Source organism: Lactuca saligna, chromosome 4 (assembly GCF_052625555.1).
Source record: "Lactuca saligna cultivar CGN05327 chromosome 4, ASM5262555v1, whole genome shotgun sequence".
In the NCBI taxonomy this organism is placed as follows: domain Eukaryota; kingdom Viridiplantae; phylum Streptophyta; class Magnoliopsida; order Asterales; family Asteraceae; genus Lactuca; species Lactuca saligna.
Genome location: NC_136420.1, coordinates 51475854 through 51498541, shown reverse-complemented (window position 1 = coordinate 51498541; position 22688 = coordinate 51475854). Strand labels below are relative to the sequence as shown.

The 22688-nt window shown below is 38.3% G+C and overlaps 2 pseudogenes; both read right to left on the bottom strand.

Moving 5' to 3' along the window:
* Positions 1-4103: 4103 nt before the first annotated feature.
* On the bottom strand, positions 4104-4655 carry LOC145038493 (kiwellin-1 pseudogene; annotated as a pseudogene).
* Positions 4656-10763: 6108 nt separating this feature from the next.
* LOC145038492 (kiwellin-1 pseudogene) lies at positions 10764-11315 on the bottom strand (annotated as a pseudogene).
* Positions 11316-22688: the final 11373 nt, after the last annotated feature.

Below are 22688 nucleotides of genomic sequence, written 5' to 3'. Positions count from 1 at the left end.
ACAAAATGGTTGCCAACGAATTGTTGCGGATACCAGGCAGTAGAGTTGATAGTGAATCTAAAATGAATAAAAAATAATAGAAATTAGAAAAATACAAAATAATCTATTAAGGGCAATATACTCTTTTTATGTTCTGTAGGAACATATATTGTTATAATAGAATATCAATAAGTTAGTCTCGATGCAAAATAATATAAAACATTAAATATATGAACATATTACAAATCTAGCAATTTTGACCAAACGAATTAATATAATCTAACTATATATGCATGATACACTCAAAACCATTAACTTATATATACATAGTTGCACTGATCTACACTCCCACAACAAACTCTAACTTCATCAAATTTTGTTTAATATGATTTAGATACCTAATTTCACTCAAACAAATTCTTACTGAATATACATGTCTTGTTTTATTTTGTTTTCGAATTTTAATATCAATATCCCTACTATCCTCTGTGAAATTTAAGGAGACCCTTTAAGACTTTATGTTCCGGTGTGATTCTCGATTTATTTAAATTTCATTAAACTGATTATGTTCAAATTTCAATATCAATTCCAACAATCCATGTGTGAAATTTTTGAATACCCTACAATACATTGAATTCCATTATTAGTTTTGATTAATTCATAATAATAAACTATATTTGATTGAATAGGGCAGTGTCTTTTCTCTCTTCGGATGAGTATTTCATTAGTTTTGCTTGGATTTAAGTTGAAGACTTGTGGTTGAAGGTAAAGAACACTTTCATGTTATTTTCTATATAACGAAGTGAACTTAAGAGTAATCCATTCAAAATAGGCTATCAAGTTTTCTATTTTAAATGTGAATGGAAGTTTATATAATTAGACAATAGAACTATTAATTTAGGTTATATAGATCATATGTATCATTATTAAAAGTTGTATTTAAATCTTTATGGCTTATAATTGAAGGCTTGCTGTGAAGAGCATTTGATACATTACACTGGAATGTTAGATAAATATGTTGAATTGGGCCTAAACATTACGAAACCATTAGAAATTAAGGGATCGCACCAGGTTAATTGTTTTTACAAACACAATTAATATCTTTGAAATGAGTTTAAAAATGCTAGTTTGGTTGTTCTAGTTACACACCTACTATCTTGTTTAGCAATCTAGACATGATTTGTAAAGTGAATCTTGCTTCATTTTCATCTATCTCATGGATTAATGCATTTGTATTCACCTTTTTATACATTGTCAACCGTCCAAATAGTCTTGAATCCATCTACTCCCCCCACCCCCCCACGCCCCAGCCCCCGGTAAAAAGATTCAACCTAAACATGAGATCATGAAGTCTCACATAGACATCGGAACTCACATGCAAAGCAAACTAAGATGAGTGCATCATATGTCAAAATGACCACTCCAAGTTCCATTTTCCTTCTACGCTATTTTTGACGGCCATGGCGGCTCCGAAACAACATCATACTTGAAAAATCACTCCATGGAATTATTCTTTCAAGATTACGAGCTCCCACAATCTTCATATATGAATTAACAAGGCCGACTCTATGATTTTAAGGGCCCTATGCTAAGTGAAAAATAGGGCCCTAAATACAATTTTTTAATATATAGGGAAAACAAATTTAAGACAGTGAATTTTCGTTATGGAAAACTTATAACTAAATAAATTAATTAAAAAAGGATCATATGGAATTTTATAAAAAGTTCAATGGCTAATTATGAAACTACTGAAAAACTGATTTATTAAAGATATTAGAAGGTGGGGTTGATTATGAAATATATAGCATAAAGAAATTGTCAAATGTGTAACTTGAGTTTAAAACATCAAAAAGCTATGAAATAGGATACAACCAACATTGCTTTCGAATAAAAGACAAGCCTTTTCCAATTGGGCTACCTTAACTCTATAAAATATTTTGAATAAATTCATATATATTTAGTTTTTTCAATATATAATTTAATTAAAACTCGGGCTGTATTTTTTTTTCGGAGTATTGTGCGGCTGCCCCTCTTGCCCCCCCTAAATCAGGGCCTGTGAATTAATCATTTTTAAAGGATCTAAAACATTCCCAATGGGAAGCCTTTCTACTAGCTGACCAAACCCTCACAAACAAAAGTAGCATCAACACTTACTATGGGAAGGGGTATGCAAAAAACTGCAAAACCAAAAAACCAAGCCCATCCGGCCAATCCGAAACCGGAAAAACTGAAACCGAAAACGAAACCGAAGAAACCAACTATCATTGGGTCGGTTACGATTTGGATATTTCGATATCCGCAGATACCTGTACCGAACCGTTATATATATATATATATATATATATATATATATATATATATATATTAGTTAATGTAAAAGTAATTAAATTAAATAGACTTAATAAAATAAGAAACCGGATGATATATGTTTTCTCATCTAACATGCTCGTTTATGTCTATGGTATTTTTCTATTCGAACTTAGAAGTTTAGATTTTTATCGCTTTTATTTGCTTCATATATCGTGTGTCTGTTTGTTTTCTTATAAATTGTATGGTATATGTTTTCTACGTGCATGTATGGTTATCCTTGAAATTGAGACTTTGTTTTTATATTCATAAATCATGTTTTATGGTTAATTTTATTCTTATAGTTATTATATAAATTATAATGTATAATTTTAACTTCAACAAGTCTTCTTACTTCTAAACGGAGATATTGGTAGTTTGTATTTTTTATTATATTTTCGATTTGTTATATTTACTGTGTACCTGTAAACTGAACCGTGCTTACCCACCTTCCAACAGTGCGGTCCGGTTCGGTTTTTTACACAATTCGCTTTGGTTTCGGTCAGTGCACATTAGATATCTGCTCCGTGGTCACGTTCACAAATTTATGAATATCCGAACCGAACCAAGTTCGTGAACACCCTTAACTATGGGAGAACCACATTAACTGTTTTAATCCTCATACAACAAATGTAAATTGTTAATACCGGTTTTCAGGATTTTAAACCCTTAGAAGACAACTTTCACAAGCGTTTGAGTAAAGAGAAATGGCCTTTTAGCACCTCTTTCCAAGAGATAGAAGAATCGCTCAGTCACTACTTAATAAGAAAGTGGAAACACATATTGCGAGAACAACAAAGAAAACAGGAAATACTGTTTTTTGTAAAACAAGCATGAATCGATTGTGATATTCTACGGGAGAATCACACGATTGCCGGAAAACCATTACCGAGAGTCTTTGTAAGCATGGTCGATTAGCTTTCGTTTTGTCTCGATCAATCTAATGCAGTCTTGTGTCGGAATGGAATCACAATTCCATTGTCACAAGAAGATATCTCGTGTTATTTAGATGAGAAGAAGAGACTGGAAGAATTAGGTGGGTATGCAGAAGATGGGCATCTCAACTGTGAGCTGGCGGTCCTGCGGGCCCTACGAGGCTGGCATATGGAGTTAACAATCGGTTAGAAAATCATCCCTTCTTAGAAAACAAGATGTGAGACAAATGGTATTGAGCGAAGATATTGAGTTTATGATTATCGGATGTGCTGGGATTTGGGATGTGGTATCAAATTAATCAAGAAGTTGTTGGCGTTGCGACTTCATATGGGTGATAATTATATTGCTATTGTGGTTTTGTTTTGATAATAATCAGCTCGAGTCTGTTACGCGTTCGGGTCTCCTGTGATTATGGTTAGGGGTGTTGTCTGATTGCATAAAGGGAATTAGAATGTGAATACACATGATTATTTGTTATTGTGTTTGTGGTAAAGTCTATTTGTAGGGCTGCTAGCTTCATATGAGTTGGAAACGGTAGTCTAAAATTTTGTAGTGGAAATGATTCAACCATGAAAGATTATAGCACTGAATGGGTTTTGTGTGTCTCCGCGTGTCATATGAGTTGTTGTTTGAATCCACTTACATTTAAAGGTACGTTAATATCTGTATAACATAATATATCTATATACGGGTTTGAATGGATTGGTGCCGATAAGTTTGCTGTGAACCTCTAGTCATTAGTATATATAGTTACATCAATACCTTTACAGATTACAATATCCACAAGAAAAAGAAACAGAAATATGTTTGATTTTTTAATAGGAGAGCTAGATTAACATGCATCACTCTGTCCAAGTAATATCCAAATCTCCCCAGTTATCCTCGGATACCCCTAAGGCCTTCCACACTGCTTTGGAAGCGTCAACAATATTATTAGGGCAAGGTGGTTGATAGTCATGATCACCATCGCACCCCATAGTAGAGTCACACTCATCCACAACCATGGCCTTTACACTCCTCCCATTTCCATTGATGGTAATATACTTGTGGCACCTATCCCCTCCCTTGTACCATCCGGTTGACAGCGCCACAACTGGTGTGTCATCAGAGTGGTATTGGTTGTCACACTCCGATGGACCACCACCATCACCTCCCTTTTGGAAACTGTTTATTGTCAGTGTTGCTTTAGTATCGCCTGTCACCGGAGGCGAGCATGTATACGTGGTGTAAAACTTACCTTGGACACAACAATCCGAGTTGTTCTCACGGTTGCATTCTCCTGGAGGCGGTTTTCTTCCCCGGATACCACCACTTGGTTTGCAAGTCTGAGCATTGATCTCCAATGAAGTTGTTGCCAGGAGAACCAAGAACAGAACAAAACGTAAATTCTTCATTGCCTTTTAGAATTTAGATGTTGCTAGTTACTCTTGACAATGCTGCTGGATGAGTAGCAAGGCAAATGGGTTGTGCTAATATAGCCTTTTGCTTAAGAGAATGCCAAGTCAACTATGTATAATATTTTTTTCAAGTGACAGATGTTCCTCTACGGCAATAAAAGATCCTTTGGATATTAACTTTCCCTTTTAAGAAAACCAAGTAATTATGAATGCACAGACAAACTACAATTTTGTCCATTTTGTGCATGTTGTGTCTAATTTTGTCTTATTGTTGATTTATAAATTATTTCTAAAATTACATCCACTATTCTTTAATTTGGGGAAAATATTTTCCATTGATTCTGTAAAAATAATAGATTCAAACTTTTACCAATCTAGCCGCATATTTCTCTTGTATATTACACATGCAGGTAAAATCATGTTAATATAATTGATATATTGCTTAATTAGTACGTAACATTATTCATCATTCCACATAATTAATCAAGACCTTATCATGTTACGTTTTAACGCTTTGGTTCTTGCATCAAAGTAAATGTATGCAATTGGTAAAAATATAGTAGAACAATTGACATTAAGAAGAGTGGCGGATCCAGGATCAAAGTAACGAGGTGTTCCAAATATATAAAATGGTATCCCAACAAAAAAATCGCGTAATATTCAATAAGAAAAAATAACTCCGGAAAAAATTACACCACTAAATTTTTTTTAGGGGTATCCCGGCTACCTCGGGATACATAGTAGATCCGCCAATGATCAAGAATCCTTTGGCTATTATTCTGTAATTAACGTTCCACGTACGTAGGTTTTGTTGCGGATTGGTACGTGTCGTTGACATGGTACGGTTTACTAATCAATTTACAATATTTGAAAATTTGATTCCAACTAATATTTCAAAAACTGTTTTGAACCGACATGTTGAACCGGTTGGACCGAAACCAGGGGAGACTACGGTGAAAATAAATCGATTAAACCGGTTAAACCGACTAAAAATACATAAAAAAGAACCATTTGCATAATAAACTTTAATTATTTTTATCAAATATATTTAGTTTCTCTAAATAAAACATATGATAAATGTTATAAAGTTTTTTGAAGCGTATATATTCATATAAAACTACAATTTTTTCAACATTATACTGTTTTTCACTTATATGGATTGACGTAAAACATTAAAACTTATAGTTATGTGTTATTTTAATGTATTTGGAATCATCTACAACTTATTTTATATAAATATATTTTTAATGTATCAACTTGTAAACGTCAAATTTATGATTTATATATGTATGTATGTATCGAAAAATATGAAAAATTATAGAAACCGGCTAATCCGGCGGTCGAACTGTTGAACCAAACCGGACACCATACCGGTTCTACTATACAACCGGTTTTTAAACATTGATTCCAACTTCTTAGTTAACTTGTAATTATCTTTCTATCTCTATCATCTATGTTTGTGTTAGCAAATTCATATATTTGAGTGTCTTTAAATACCACGGTCCGATTCTAACTTTTTATATCAAAATAGTGTAAAAACTTGTCCTGATACTATTTCACCTTACCTTATACAACTTTTTGCACTAAAAATATACCCCATACCAAGTTCTCTTTTTTAGATTTATATAGATTTTCAAAAGTATCCTTTGGATTATTAGCTTTCAATATATCTATTTACATTTTTTGTGTGATATAAGCTTAATAAAATGTATTATTAATAAAATATAACCAACTACATTATTACTTGGAATTATTTTAATCTTTTAAAATGACAATTGATATATACAATATTTACATTCGAAACATAAGAATAAGTTGTGGATGAGTGCGATACAAATAAATTGTATTTATTTGTTTAATAACGACATTTGATATATAGAAGACTTGTGTCGGGGTGAAGAACAAAATGGTTGCCAGCGAATTGTTGTGGATACCAGACTGGGAGTAGAGTTGATGGTGAATCTAAAAAGAATAAAAAATAATAGAAATTAGCAAAATACAAAATAATCTATTTAGGGCAATATACTCTTTTTCTGTTCTGTAGGAACGTATATTGTTATAATAGAATATCATTAAGTTCGTCTCAGATGCAAAATAATATAAAACATTAAATATATGAACATATTACAAATCTAGCAATTTTGACCAAACGAATTAATATAATCTAACTATATATGCATGATACACTCAAAACCGTTAACTTATATATACATAGTTGCACTGATCTACACTCCCACAACAAACTCTAACTTCATCAAATTTTGTTTAATATGATTTAGATACCTAATTTCAATCAAACAAATTCTTACTGAATATACATGTCTTCTTTTGTTTTGTTTTTGAATTTCAATATCAATATCCCTACTATCCTCTGTGAAATTTAGGGATACCCTTCAAGACTTTATGTTCCGGTGTGATTCTCGATTTATTCAAATGTCATTAAACTGATTATGTTCAAATTTCAATATAAATTCCAACAATCCATGTGTGAAATTTTTGAATACCCTACAATACATTGAATTCCATTATTAGTTTTGATTAATTCATAATAATAAACTATATTTGATTGAATATGGTTGTCGCTTTTCACTCTTTGGATGAGTATTTCATTAGTTTTGCTTGGATTTAAGTTGAAGGCTTGTGGTTGAAGGTAAAGAACACTTTCATGTTATTTTATATATAACGAAGTGAACTTAAGAGTAATCCATTCAAAATAGGCTATCAAGTTTTCTATTTTAAATGTGAATTAATTTAGGTTATAGAGATCATATGTATCATTGTTAAAAGTTATATTTAAATCTCTATGGCTTATAATGGAAGGCTTGTTGTGTAGAGCGTTTGATACATTACAGTGGAATGTAAGATAAATTTGTTGAATTGGGCCTAAACATTACGAAACCATTAGAAATTAAGGGATCGCACCAGGTTAATTGTTTTTACAAACACAATTAATATCTTTGAAATGAGTTTATAGGTACTAGTTTGGTTGTTCTAGTTACACACCTACTATCTTGTTTAGCCATCTAGACATGATTTGTAAAGTGAATCTTGCTTCATTTGCATCTATCTCATGGACTAATGCCTTTGTATTCACCTTTTTATACATTGTAAACCGTCCAGATAGTCTCGAATCCATCTACTCCCCCCAACCCCCACCCCCCGGTAAAAAGATTCAACCTAAACATGATATCATGAAGTCTCACATAGACATCAGAACTCACATGCAAAGCAAACTAAGATGAGTGCATCATATATCAAAATGAGCACTCCAAGTTCCATTTTCCTTCTACGCTATTTTTAACGGCCATGGCGGCTCCGAAACAACATCATACTGGAAAAATCACTCCATGGAATTATTCTTTCAAGATTACGAGCTCCCACAATCTTCATATATGAATTAACAAGGCTGACTCTATGATTTTAAGGGCCCTGTGTTAAGAAGAAAAATAAGGTCTTAAATACAATTTTTTAATATATAAGGAAAACAAATTTACGACGGTGAATTTTCGTTACGTAAAACTTAAAAGTAAATAAATTAATTAAAAAGGATCATATGGAATTTTATGAAAACTTCAATGGCTAATTATGTAACTACTGAAAAACTGATTTGTTAAACATATTAGAAGGAGGGGTTGATTATGAAATATATAGCATAAAGAAATGGTCAAATGTGTAATTTGAATTTAAAACATCAAAAAGCTATGAAAGAGGATAGAACCAACATTGCTTTTGAATAAAAGATAGACCTTTTCCAATTGGGCTACCTAAACTCTATGAAATATTTTGAATAAATTAATATATATTTAGTTTTTTCAATATATAATTTAATTAAAACTTGGGCCCTATTTTTTTCGGAGTCCTGTGCGGCTGCCCCTCTTGCCCCCCCTAAATCCGGGCCTGTAAATTAATCATTTTTAAAGGATCTAAAACATTCTCATTGCGAAGCCTTTCTACTAGCTGACCAAACCCTCACAAACAAAAGTAGAATCAACGGTTATTATGGGAAGGGGTATGGAAAAAACCGTAAAACCGAAAAACCAAGCCCATCCGGCGAATCCGAAACCGGAAAAACTGAAACCGGAAAAAAAAAAACGAAACCGAAGAAACCAACTATCAATGGGTCAGTTACAATTTGGATATTTCGATATCCGCAGATACCCGTACCGAACCGTTATATATATATATATATATATATATATATATATATATATATATATATATATATTAGTTAATGTAAAAGTAATTAAATTAAATAGACTTAATAAAATAAGAAACTGGATGATATATGTTTTCTCATATAACATGCTTGTTTATGTCTATGGTATTTTTCTATTAGAACTTAGAAATTTAGATTTTTATCGCTTTTATCCGCTTCATAAATCGTGTGTCTATTTGTTTTCTTATAAGCTGTATGGTATATGTTTTCTACGTACACGTATTGTTATCCATGAAATTGAGACTTTGTTTTTATATTCATCGTATCTTATGGTTAATTTTATTCTTATAGTTATTATATAAATTATAATGTATAATTTTAACTTCAACAAGTCTTCTTACTTCTAAACTGAGATATTGGTAGTTTGTATTTTTTATTATATTTTCGATTTGTTATATTTACTGTGTACCTGTAAACTGAACCGTGCTTACCCACCTTCCAACAGTGCGGTCCGGTTCGGTTTTTTACACAATTCGCTTTGGTTTCGGTCAGTGCACATTAGATATCTGCTCCGTGGTCACGTTCACAAATTTATGAATATCCGAACCGAACCAAGTTCGTGAACACCCTTAACTATGGGAGAACCACATTAACTGTTTTAATCCTCATACAACAAATGTAAATTGTTAATACCGGTTTTCAGGATTTTAAACCCTTAGAAGACAACTTTCACAAGCGTTTGAGTAAAGAGAAATGGCCTTTTAGCACCTCTTTCCAAGAGATAGAAGAATCGCTCAGTCACTACTTAATAAGAAAGTGGAAACACATATTGCTTTAGTAAAAAAACATCAATCATTAGTGATGCTCTCCGAAGAATCTCTTGCGAGAACAACAAAGAAAACAGGAAATACTGTTTTTTGTAAAACAAGCATGAATCGATTGTGATATTCTACGGGAGAATCACACGCTTGCCGGAAAACCATTACCGAGAGTCTTTGTAAGCATGGTCGATTAGCTTTCGTTTTGTCTCCATCAATCTAATGCAGTCTTGTGTCGGAATGGAATCACAATTCCATGTTCACAAGAAGATATGTCGTGTTATTTAGATGAGAAGAAGAGACTGGAAGAATTCGGAATGGAATCACAATTCCATTGTCACAAGAAGATATGTCGTGTTATTTAGATGAGAAGAAGAGACTGGAAGAATTAGGTGGGTATACAGAAGATGGGCATCTCAACTGTGAGCTGGCGGTCCTGCGGGCCCTACGAGGCTGGCATATGGAGTTAACAATCGGTTAGAAAATCATCCCTTCTTAGAAAACAAGATGTGAGACAAATGGTATTGAGCGAAGATATTGAGTTTATGATTATCGGATGTACTGGGATTTGGGATGTTGTATCAAATTAATCAAGAAGCTGTTGGCGTTGCGACTTCATATGGGTGATAATTATATTGCTATTGTGGTTTTGTTTTGATAATAATCAGCTCGAGTGTGTTACGCGTTCGGGTCGCCTGTGATTATGGTTAGGGGTGTTGTTTGATTGCATAAAGGGAATTAGAATGTGAATACACATGATTATTTGTTATTGTGTTTGTGGTAAAGTCTATTTGTAGGGCTGCTAGCTTCATATGAGTTGAAAACGGTAGTCTAAAATTTTGTAGTGGAAATGATTCTACCATGAAAGATTATAGCACTGAATGGGTTTTGTGTGTCTCCGCGTGTCATATCAGTTGTTTGAATCCACTTACATTTAAAGGTACGTTAATATCTGTATAACATAATATATCTATATACGGGTTTGAATGGATTGGTGCCGATAAGTTTGCTGTGAACCTCTAGTCATTAGTATATATAGTTACATCAATACCTTTACAGATTACAATATCCACAAGAAAAAGAAACAGAAATATGTTTGATTTTTTAATAGGAGAGCTAGATTAACATGCATCACTCTGTCCAAGTAATATCCAAATCTCCCCAGTTATCCTCGGATACCCCTAAGGCCTTCCACACTGCTTTGGAAGCGTCAACAATATTATTAGGGCAAGGTGGTTGATAGTCATGATCCCCATCGCACCCCATAGTAGAGTCACACTCATCCACAACCATGGCCTTTACACTCCTCCCATTTCCATTGATGGTAATATACTTGTGGCACCTATCCCCTCCCTTGTACCATCCGGTTGACAGCGCCACAACTGGTGTGTCATCAGAGTGGTATTGGTTGTCACACTCCGATGGACCACCACCATCACCTCCCTTTTGGAAACTGTTTATTGTCAGTGTTGCTTTAGTATCGCCTGTCACCGGAGGCGAGCATGTATACGTGGTGTAAAACTTACCTTGGACACAACAATCCGAGTTGTTCTCACGGTTGCATTCTCCTGGAGGCGGTTTTCTTCCCCGGATACCACCACTTGGTTTGCAAGTCTGAGCATTGATCTCCAATGAAGTTGTTGCCAGGAGAACCAAGAACACAACAAAACTGAAATTCTTCATTGCCTTTTAGATGTTGCTAGTTACTCTTTACAATGCTGCTGGATGAGTAGCAAGGCAAATGGGTTGTGCTAATATAGCCTTTTGCTTAAGAGAAAGCCAAGTTAACAGTCAACTATGTTGTATATTTTTTTCAAGTGACAGATGTTCCTCTACGGCAATAAAACATCCTTTGGATATTCACTTTCCCTTTTATGAAAACCAAGTAATTATGAATGCACAGACATACTACAATTTTGTCCATTTTGTGCATGTTGTGTCTAATTTTGTCTCAATATTGATTTATAAATTATATCTAAAATTACATCCACTATTCTTTTATTTGGGGAAAATATTTTCCATTGATTCTGTAAAAATAATGGATTCAAACTTTTACCAATCTAGCCGCATATTTCTCTTGTATATTACACATGCAGGTAAAATCATGCTAATATAATTGATATATTGCTTAATTAGTACGTAACATTATTCATCATTCCACATAATTAATCAAGACCTTATCATGTTACGTTTTAACCCTTTGGTTCTTGCATCAAAGTAAATGTACTATATATCAAGCTGTACATATACAATTGGTAAAAATATAGCAGATCAATTGACATTAAGAACAGTGGCGGATCCAGGATCAAAGTAATGGGGTGTCCCAAATATATAAAATGGTATCCCTACAAAAAAATCGCGTAATATACAATAAGAAAAAATAACTCCGAAAAAAATTACACCAGTAAATTTTTTTTAGGGGTATCCCGGCTACCTCGGAATACATAGTAGATCTGCCAATGATTAAGAATCCTTTCGTTATTATTCCGCAATTAACGTTCCACGTACGTAGGTTTTGTTGCGGGTTGATATGTGTCGTTGACATGGTGCGGTTTACTAATCAGTTTACAATATTTGAAAATATTATTCCAACTAATGTTTTAAAAACTGTTTTGAACCGGTATATCGAACCGGTTGGACCGAAACCGGGGGAGATTACGGTTCAACTATCACCGTTTTTATGTTAATTTCTGAACCGGATTGAACGATCGATTTGTAGAAAAACTCGGTTGAACCGGTGAAAATAAATCGATTAAACCGGTTAAACCGACTAAAAATACATAAAAAAGAATCATTTGCATAATAAACTTTGATTATTTTTTTCAAATATATTTAGTTTTTTATAAATAAAACAGATGATAAATGTTATAAAGTTTTTTGATGCGTATATATTCATAGAAAACTATGTTTTGTTTCAACATTATACTATTTTGTACTTATATGGATTGACGTAAAACATTAAAACTTATAGTTATGTGTTATTTTAATGTATTTGGAATCATCTACAACTTATTTTATATAAATATATTTTTAATGTATCAACTTGTAAACGTCAAATTTATGATTTATATATGTATGTATGTATAGAAAAATAGGAAAAATATGAAAATTATAGAAACCGGCTAACCCGGCGGTCGCACTGTTGAATCAAAACCGGACACCACACCGGTTATACTATACAACCGGTTTTTAAACATTGATTTCAACTTCTTAGTTAACTTGTAATTATCTTTCTATCTCTATCATTTATGTTTGTGTTAGCGAATTCATATATTTGAGTGTCTTTAAATGTAACGACGTAAATTTTAAAACCAAATTTTCATTTTTACAAACATCAAAACACCGAGTAATAATTTAGGTTCCAATGTAAACAATATTGTCACGACCGATTACATAACAAAGACCACAAAAATAGTTTCCCCCGAGTGTGTGTGTACGATCACGCCGGTGCCTTCCCACGGTCCTCGCTATTGCCTAAAACACATAACACAACAATTGTAAGCATAAATGCTTAGTGAATTCCCCAAAATACAACCTACGCACATACGCCTTTCCAGGCACTGACCTTCCGGTCCATGTGTCTCAGGGGACTTCTGTCCCGACTGGGTAAACCTTCCGGTCCTACCCACGTCAACCTTACGGTCCATTTTACAACGCTTTCCGGCCCATAACATATTCGCCTTCCGGCCCATAATATAATGCCTTCCGGCCCATATCAAGCATATCATACATGGCACATATAACGAATAACTTATCACACATAACACATACATCTCATAGCATATCCGACCTTCCGGTCACACAGTCAAACCCTTCCGGGTACAGTATAGTGAGAAAACTTACCTCGTGGGAAGTCTAAGATCTCGTGTCCTTGCTATCACTGAATCCAATGACGGCTCAACCTCGCCTAAGCATAAAAATATCATTTAATACACGAAGACTTCCACTACTAAAACTTTACCCCTTATCATCCTTCCTGAAAGGGTAAAAGACCATTTTACCCTTCCCTGACCTAAAGTCCTTATGTTGACAAAAACCCTAAAAGTCAACAAGAGTCAACCATGAGAGTACGCGGGGCGTACCGCTAGATGTACGCAGGGCGTACATTGCCAACTCCCCCCCTCCCCCCCGGATCGGGGTCTCCACCCAGTACGCGGCGCGTACTGGAAGTTACGCCCTGCGTAACCACCAGAATCAGCCACCCTCCATTTTCTGGTCTTAATCAGTTAAGTCATTGATCCAACTTCCAGATCCGACTCCCTTAGTGTGTCTGAACCCATAAAGTCGAGACCTTTAAGCCTTGGCATGGCTGTAAAGGCTCCAACACCACCTAACAACCTTTTATTCAAACTCAAGGACCTAGATCTCATGCATGGTGCAATACCCACATCCAAGATGCCATTTTTATGAGTCTACAACTCCAATAGATTAGAAACATGAAGCATCTAAGCTTATGGAGGCCATTTGCACAAAAGTCTCCACCTTTGGGACTTAAACCCTAGAAAATGACATCTAAAGCATACAACAAGAACTAAGTGTCAAGATCCGAACTTTTTACCTGAAATTGAAGCTTTAACCCTTGCAAAGCTCAGATCTACACTTGAGCACCACTTCTTGCCTCTCCAACAAGATCTTCTTCTTCTTTGAAACCTTAAAATGGCACTACCAAGCTTAGAATGCACACACAAAGGCTTAAGGACGATGACACACACTATTTAGGGTTTCACTCTGAGGGATGGTGGCTAAGAAGTCCAACCACACATTCCTTTTATAGCCTCAACAAATGAAATTAGGGTTTGGGTCTGAATGAGTTATGTCGGGCGTAACCTTGGGTACGCCCCACGTACCTGAGGGGGAACGCGTCCAAATGAGGCGCGCGAGTACGCGCAACGTACACCTTGTACGCCCAGCGTACTCGCCTACCATCGAAACCCCAAATCATTTACTTAATCAAAATGAAATGTCCAACAGAAGAATACCTGGATTTCGGGCTGTTAAAATTCTCCCCCACTAGAATCAGACTTCGCCCCCGAAGTCCCATACTGAAAACAACTCCGGATATTGATCCCGCATCTCTCACTCGGATTTCCATGTTAGCTCGGACCCTTTCCGATGTTGCCACTGCACTTGTACCAGGGGTACTTCCTTGTTTCTCAGAACCTTAACTTTCCGATCCCTGATCGCTACCGGTCTCTCCACATAGTTCAGACCTGCATCCACCTGAATATCATCCAATGGCACCACTGCCGACTCGTCGGCAATACATTTCCTCAACTGCGAGACATGAAAAGTATCATGGATCTGCCCCAACTCAGCAGGTAGATCCAACCGGTAGGCTACCCGGCCTACCCTAGCAATTACCCTGAAGGGTCCAATATACCGGGGCCCCAACTTGCCCCTCTTCCTGAACCGAATCACTCCCTTCCAAGGAGAGACCTTTAGGAGCACAAGGTCACCCACTTGAAACTCGAGCTCGGACCGCCGCCTGTTCGCATAACTCTTCTGGCGACTTTGCGCGGTCAACAACCTCTGCCTAACCTACTGAATCTGCTCGGTCGTCTGGAGTACGATCTCCGTGCTACCCATCACCCGCTGCCCCACCTCTCCCCAGCAGATGGGGGTGCGACACCTCCGCCCTCAAAGGGTGGCATACCAATGCTCGAATGATAGCTGTTGTTATACGAAAACTCTGCTAAAGGTAGATAGGTGTCCCAGCTCCCTCCGAAATCTAAAACACATGCTCGGAGCATATCCTCGAGCGTCTGAATCATTCGCTCGCTTTGTCCGTCCGTCTGCGGGTGGTATGCGGTACTGAAATGCAGCCTCGTACCCAACTCCTCATGAAATTTCTTCCAAAACCTAGAAGTAAAACGCACATCGCGGTCTGAAACAATCGACATCGGAACCCCATGCCGCGATACCACCTCCCTCACGTATAATTCCGCCAACTTCTCCGCAGAAGAGCTCTCGCTGATGGCTAGAAAATGAGCGCTCTTCGTCAATCTATCCACGATCATCCAAATCGCATCGACTCCCCTCGCAGTCTGCGGCAATTTGGTGATAAAATCTATGGTAATCTGTTCCCACTTCCATTCGGGAATATCTAGCGGCTGCAATTGACCGTGCGGTTGCTGGTGCTCGGCCTTAACCTGCCGACAAGTCAAGCATCTCTCAACAAACCATGCAACATCCCTTTTCATACAGGGCCACCAATACTCCTTCCTTAGATCCAAATACATTTTTGTAGCCCTGGGATGAATCGAGAATTTCGATCGATGCGCTTCCTCCATCAAAATAGCACGCGCACCGCCCACAAACGGTACCCAAATCCGACCCTGAAAAGTCATAAGCCCTCGACCATCCGTGATGAACCCTGATACCTGACCTACAACCCGCTCCCTCTTCTGGTTTTCTGGTTTTGCAGCCTCAGCTTGAGCTCCTCGAATAGTATCCAAAATCGGGGTCATCACCGTCAACCTCATACAAATATCTCAGATCAGGGCGCTCTCCGCCCTACGGCTCAACGCATCGGCTACCACATTAGCCTTCCCCGGGTGGTACAGGATCTCACAATCGTAATCCTTCACCACATCCAACCATCTCCTCTGTCGCATATTCAGATTTGGCTGATCCATCAAGTACTTCAGGCTCTTGTGGTCCGTGTAGATGGTACACCGAACCCCATCAAGATAATGCCGCTAGATCTTGAGGGCAAACACCACAACCCCCAATTCTAGGTTGTGGGTGGGATATCTCGACTCATGAGGCTTCAACTGCCACGAAGCATATGCTATCACATGACCCCTCTGCATATGCACCGCCCCCAAACCCGATATAGATGCATCACAGTACACCACAAAATCCTCCATCCCTTTCGGGAGTGCGAGCACCGGAGCCTCGCACAATTTCTGACAAAGCGTCTCGAATGATGACTGCTGCTCCGGTCCCCATGAAAACGCAGCACCCTTCCGAGTCATCCTAGTAAGTGGCACGGCAATCTTGGAGAAATCCTTGATAAACCTGCGATAATATCCAGCCAAACCCAGAAAACTCCTAATCTCAGTAGGCGATCTCGGCTCCTCCCACCTCAAGACCGCCTCAATCTTGGCCGGGTCGACCAATATCCCTTTCTGGTTAACAAGATGCCCGAGGAACTAGACCTCTCGTAACCAGAAATCACACTTAGAGAATTTGGCATACAACCTCTCCGATCTCAATACCCCAAGAATTTCCCTCAAATGTTCCTCATGCTGATCCCTAGACCTCGAATACACAAAGATATCATCGATGAATACGATCACCGACCGATCCAGCATCGGCCGGCACACCCGGTTCATAAGATCCATGAACGCAGCCGGGGCATTGGTGAGCCAAAAGGCATCACCACAAACTCATAATGTCCATAACGAGTTCTGAAAGCAGTCTTCTGGATATCTTCATCCCGAACCCTCATCTGATGATAACCCGACCTCAAGTCTATCTTGGAGAACCAAGATGCCCCCTGCAACTGATCGAACAGATTGTCGATCCTAGGTAATGGATACTGGTTCTTAACCGTCAACTTGTTCAACTCCCGGTAATCGATACACATCCGGTGTGAACCATCCTTTTTCTTGACGAATAAATCCCTTTCCCAACAGCTCCTGAAGCTGTGAGGATAACTCCTACATTTCCGGTGGAGCGAGACGATAAGGCGCCTTGGCGATGGGCGCCGCTCCCAGAACCAAATCGATACGGAACTCCACTTGCCTTTCCGGAGGCACACCTGGTAACTCTTCGGGGAACACATCCGTAAACTCGCATACAACAGGAACGTCATCAACCGAATTGCGCCTCCCCGTGGCCACTCGAGTATCCATCACGTAGGCTATGAATCCATTGCAGCCCTGCTGCAAACTCTGCCTTGCCCTGGCAGCCGAACAAAACGCTGACCCACACCGGGTCCCCTCACCATAAACCGTAAGCACTCCCCCACTAGGGTCTCGAATCGTCACCAGCTGTCTCTCGCAGTCAATGACTGCCCCAAACTTACTCAACCAGTCCATGCCCACGATGACGCAGACATCCCCCATAGCTATAGGAACCAAGTCTATAGGGAACTCGACCCCAAAAATCTCGAGCACACATCCTCGAATCACATCAGTGGCGTATACCGCTTTCTCATCTGCTATCGAAACTCGCAGGGGTCGACTCATCACCTCCCGATCGATACCGATGTGCTGGCTAAAAGCCAACAATACAAAAGACCGACTCGCACCCGAGTCAAATAATACCAAAGCAGGTACAGAATTCACAAGAAAAGTACCTACGCATATCATAATATAAGCACAATATCTTAGCATAAAAGTAAATACATGAAAGAATACATACCGGCTACGACATTAGGGGCCGCGCGGACCTCCTCCGCAGTCAACTGGAAAGCTCTTCCACGAGCCTTCGGAGCCTCGGCCTTCACTGGTCGAGTCTCGGGAACCCTCGTAGCAGGCGTAGATCCCTGGATTGCAACCCATGAATCCCTTGGGGAAATCCCTAGCAATGTGCCCCTCCTTGCCACACTTGTAGCAAGCACCCGATCGACATGCCCCCTCGTGACCCTTGCCGCACTTTCCGCAAGTGCGGCCCTTCTGACCTCCAGATCTCGAATCGGCGGACTTGGTCCACTTGGCTGCCGGCTGAGATTGAGCCAGCCGCCGATCCACTCGTTGAGACTCGGCCTCCTCCCTGGCCTGGGTCTCCAACTCAATCTCACGCTCCTGGCATTCGCCTGAAGCTCAGCAAAAGTCTGATATGACGAGTTCGATACGAACTCCCGGATATCCCTCCTCAGCACTCCCAAATACCGACTCATCCAAGCCTGCTCTGTGGACACCTGCTCGGGGCAGAACATCACCCTCTCATGAAACTTCCGCGTGATCACCGTGACAGAATCATTACCCTGCTTGAGGGTCAAGAACTCCTGAACCAACCGTTCCCTCTCCACCGGGGGAACGTACTCATCTCTGAACATAGTAGTAAACCTCTCCTAAGTCACAGCTGAAACCTCTGCCAGGGTGAAGTTCGCCGTCACAAACTTCCACCAATCCTTTGCTCCCAGGCGGAGCTGGCTCAAGGCGAACCGTACCCTCAGATGCTCCGGACATGAACAAGGATAGAAGCATCCCTCGATATCAGCAATCCATCTCATGGCAGTGATCGGATCCTGCGTCCCGTCAAACTCAGGTGGCTTCGTGTTGCTGAACTCCCGAAACAGCAACGAGTCACCTCCCTGTGGTCTGGCAGCGGCCACAGCTGCGGTAGCTGCAGCGGCTGCGGCCTCAGTCAACGCGGCATACCGCTCATCAAATGTCTCCATCAATGTGGTCTTAATAGACCCGAACATCTCCGGAATCTCAGCCCGGATCGCTGCAACCACCTCCTCATGAATCATCTGACGAAGCTCCTCGTCAGTCACGCTACTCGTACCAGGTCGGTGACGTGGTCCAACCATGATGTCTCTAAAATACAACATAAAAATATCAGAGACTCTATCGAGCATAATCGCACTCGATAACGCAGCCCTACTCAGTCTCCGGTACCCAGGGATTCTTACATGGGTTGCCCACTAACCCGGTGTCTTTAGTAGTACGGGCCCAATACTACCAACTACACCGTGTTAGTATTCACCCCAAGTCCTCCTCCCCAAACCCCGAATCCTGAGTACTCTATTCTTGCCATGCACTAGTTACCCACTCGCTCTCAAAGCACCTCCTAGAAGCAGGTTTCCCTAGACTAAGGCATCACAAAATCAGGCCACTCTAGTCCTAATATGAATACCTAATCTACTAGCATGCGTATCATATCATATCATATCTCATAACACCTATTGTAAGAGTATTTTGGGGATTTTACTGTTCGGGCACTGGCTGACCGTACACACTCCTTCTTCTTTGGTTGTTTCAAAAATCACTTATCAAACTTTATTGATTTGTTAATTAAAATTTTTCTCAAATTCCCGGTTTGAGTTCAGTTACGCCTGAAGGTGTACCCGAATCCCTCAAACCAAGGCTCTGATACCAACTTGTAACGACGTAAATTTTAAAACCAAATTTTCATTTTTACAAACATCAAAACACCGAGTAATAATTTAGGTTCCAATGTAAACAATATTGTCACGACCGATTACAAGCCAAACCATTGCTGATTCAGCAGCAATAAGCATATAGGTGACATCTATAAGGGTCACGTCGCGGTTCATCATATAGTACTCTCTTACGAACTCACTATATGAGTTAGGAAGTGACCGAAGAACCCAATCAACAGCCATCACTTCACCGACAACGGATCCCATCATTCTTAATCTATCAATGTGTGACTTCATCCCTAAGACGTGTGCACACACCGACTTGCCCTCTTTATGTTTACTTGCCAAAAGGGCTTAAGTGATATTGAACCTTTCAATTTTACAATCTTGTGGGTTAGGGAGAATAATTGGAGGAGGAGGAGGAAGTGAAGCATGATTTCTTGTTCCTCGATTGAATCGTGGAATATCATCTTCATGTGGAATGCTTGTTCCACGGGATTTGAGAAGACCATAGTTGTCGAACTTTGACATCGGGAGAAAAACGAATTCAAGTTAGTTGATTGATTGAGTCCCTGGTAAATCACCCAAACGAAATTCCAAGGCTAGGACCTAACACAATATCCTACAAGTCGGGAGAGCGATGCCGTAACCCAAATTGCAGAACATTTGAAGGTAAGTGAATGATGATTCACTAATTTCCACCATGAAAAACGAAAAAGAAATTTAAGTTTTAAATCTATGAAAACTCCTAGATCCTTTGAGATTCATTGAACATTTCAATGGCATGTTTAAATCTCGATATGCCCCTCTTGTTTGTGACTGGGATGCCGAGGATCACAAAGCGGGTGTGAATAACCATGCAAACTACATGGTGCCTTCACATGTTACAATCGCCTATTCGATGTGCCGGTAAACCACACACACTCAACCGAACTATGACAAACATTGAGTCACCCTTTGCTACCTTTGCTTAGAACCATTTAGTGTGCCGGTAAACCACACATGCTCCACTAACGTCTTCGCAAGGGCACAAAGTGTAATTTCATGGAATTGCATCAATTCACTTTTGCCTAAGTAACCAAGATTGGGAATTTGAAAAACATTTAGTTACTTTGTATTTCATTATACTTATAATGGAAGGTTTCGTCCTATCCTACCCGTTCGGCTAACGACCCTCGACTAGTCAAGAGTGCGGTGGGTAAGAGTGGATACCCATTCAATCGCCATTTTATAGGCAATTTCCTTAAACACCCCTTATAGACCAGCTTCGTGAATGAGGCCTACTAACGGTAAGACTGACTTTTACTCATACATATATATAATGTTAGACTTTTAATGTTATATATAGTATAGGGTGTATTTTATACTTTTAAAATACTATATGGTCAACTTTAACAATTACACTTTTAATTCAATTAAAAGGTTAACCTAAACCTTTATGAATATATTAAACCTCTTTTAATTATACTCCTTAATTAATTAATAAAACCATAAGGGTGTGATTTGAACTTTTCAAAACATTACTAGGGTTTTAGAATTTAACATTTCTAATTAAACTTTTTAATCAACTTTTAAATTCCAAAACTTGAGGGCAAATTTTGAAACATTTCAAAACATTAGGGTTTTAACTATTTAAATTTCAAAACTTCAAAACTTTTGGGTTCAAATTTAAACTATAAAACCTAAAGGGGAAAATATGAAACCTTTCATAACAATAAGGATCAAATAACAAATAATTTTAAATTAACATTTAATCACATAATTATCCATATTTGATTTATTTAATGATTTCTTGCAAAACAATTTATCAATTTACTCAAAATAATCAATCAATTATCTTATAAGGAAACAATTATCTTGTTAATTGATAATTATCTTTAATTAGATCAAGAATATAGTCATATATATCATAAAATTGGATTTATATTGATCTAACATGATAAGGTAACTATCCATATGCAAAAACAGCAAGAAATCCCGAGATAATCATTATCTGACGAGTTGACTCGTCGAGTCTGCATGGACTCGGTGAGTTCAGCCATGGACTCGGCGAGTCCAGCCTCCACAATCCAAAAAATCGAATTTTTCATATATACAATGCATCAATACAATTGAAACCAAGCTAGGCTCTGATACCACTGATGGGTTTTGGTCATAAGACATCCTATGTTCTCACATAAACCCTAATGCTTGGATCTAGGTTTCTCTATTGTACATGCTCTGAATCCAAGACTATAAACCCTAATTCTAGCATACAAGTAATCATATTAATATGTAATTAGGTTTAAGATCATACCTTGATTGTTATGTAGCAATAACAATCCCAAATCTCCTTGTATTGACTTTGGAAGGCTTAGAGTCACAAGTGTCACTCCTCTAATGGCTCACAAACACCATAAGCAAGAGGATGAAGAGGAGAGAGGTTGGAGGCTGCCAAAACCGTGTGGAAACCCTAGCAAGATCATTAGCCACGTTTTTGAGCCTTAAGGGGTCTTTATATAGTTGGGATATTAGGGTTATCTAACAAGGAAACCCTAATTTGGATGCTTAAGCCCTAAGCAACCCATAGACTCCTTTTATCAAGCCCATGGACGATTTCCTTATGGGTTTCCCATTAGAATTCGTCCATCCCTTAATACAAGGCAATCCATGGCCCAAATTGCAATTATCCTATAATTACAATTCCAGTCCCTTAAGTTTAATTAATCTCTTTTAGTCACAAAACTAATTACCAATTAATTATTGACTAATATTAATTAAACAATATGATTTCTCCTTTAATATATTATTCCCATAATATATTAATAAATCATATTTAATCCTTACTCTCCATAATTCATCCTATCAAGTTGCTTTGGTGAAGGCAACCCAAAAGAACCATGCACCATTGGGTCCTGACCTTCTGGTCCATGTGTCTCAGGGGACTTCCGTCCCAACTGGGTAAATATTCCGGTCCTACCCACGTCAACCTTACGGTCCATTTTACAACGCTTTCC